The sequence below is a fragment of the Penaeus monodon genome, chromosome 28 (genome assembly GCF_015228065.2).
Source record: "Penaeus monodon isolate SGIC_2016 chromosome 28, NSTDA_Pmon_1, whole genome shotgun sequence".
In the NCBI taxonomy this organism is placed as follows: domain Eukaryota; kingdom Metazoa; phylum Arthropoda; class Malacostraca; order Decapoda; family Penaeidae; genus Penaeus; species Penaeus monodon.
Window position 1 is genome coordinate 31,122,121 of NC_051413.1, and position 668 is coordinate 31,122,788.

Here is a 668-nt window from a genome sequence, read left to right on the forward strand (position 1 = left end):
GCATAGTGAAAGACAGCGAGTAACAAACGCAGCTTCTGTAGTCTTTCAGCCTTTGTAGGACATGCTTTCCCCTTTTTTTCATCCTTTTATAATAAATCTTGAATACATCGCCATATTTTTTCTTTTCCAGGAGAAATGTCAACACAAAGGGAGGAAGACAGACATGGTTGGTTTTGACGACAAATCTGACGTTGAATGCTGAGAAAAATAATATAGTTTCATCGGATTACCTCAGCGTAAAAAAGAAAAGGAAGATGATAATTTCTGGAAGAAAATAATTAGAAATATGAAAGCGAAGCCGACCGAAGAATAAAGAAACGAACGAACGAGGATGGCGTGGGGGGTACAGGGGACGAAGGGGGGAGGGGGGCTTCGAAGGAGCCGAGGGGAGCTTCCGGGTAATCGCCCAAAGCCGAAAATTCTCCTCCCACGTGCCCAACTATACGCTGCTACCATTTTTCTTGCTGCTTTCCTCATCCCGAACGTCAGCCTATCAGAGGAAACCAACTCAGCCGCGTCAAACACCTCCGCTTCCGTGACGTATGATCACGTGACCGATGACGTCACGCCTGGTGATGCCCTCATCCGAATAGCTGCACGCATTCAAGAAAATGAACAACTTTGGTGGAACATTGTGAATAACACGGCCTATGGAGGTGCGAGAAAAC

The 668-nt window shown here is 46.0% G+C and overlaps 1 protein-coding gene across 1 annotated transcript in view; it reads right to left on the minus strand.

Moving 5' to 3' along the window:
- Positions 1-668, minus strand: part of LOC119591167 (ovochymase-2-like) — a gene marked incomplete in the record, with an annotated part of 29,865 nt that overhangs the window by 15,170 nt on the left and 14,027 nt on the right.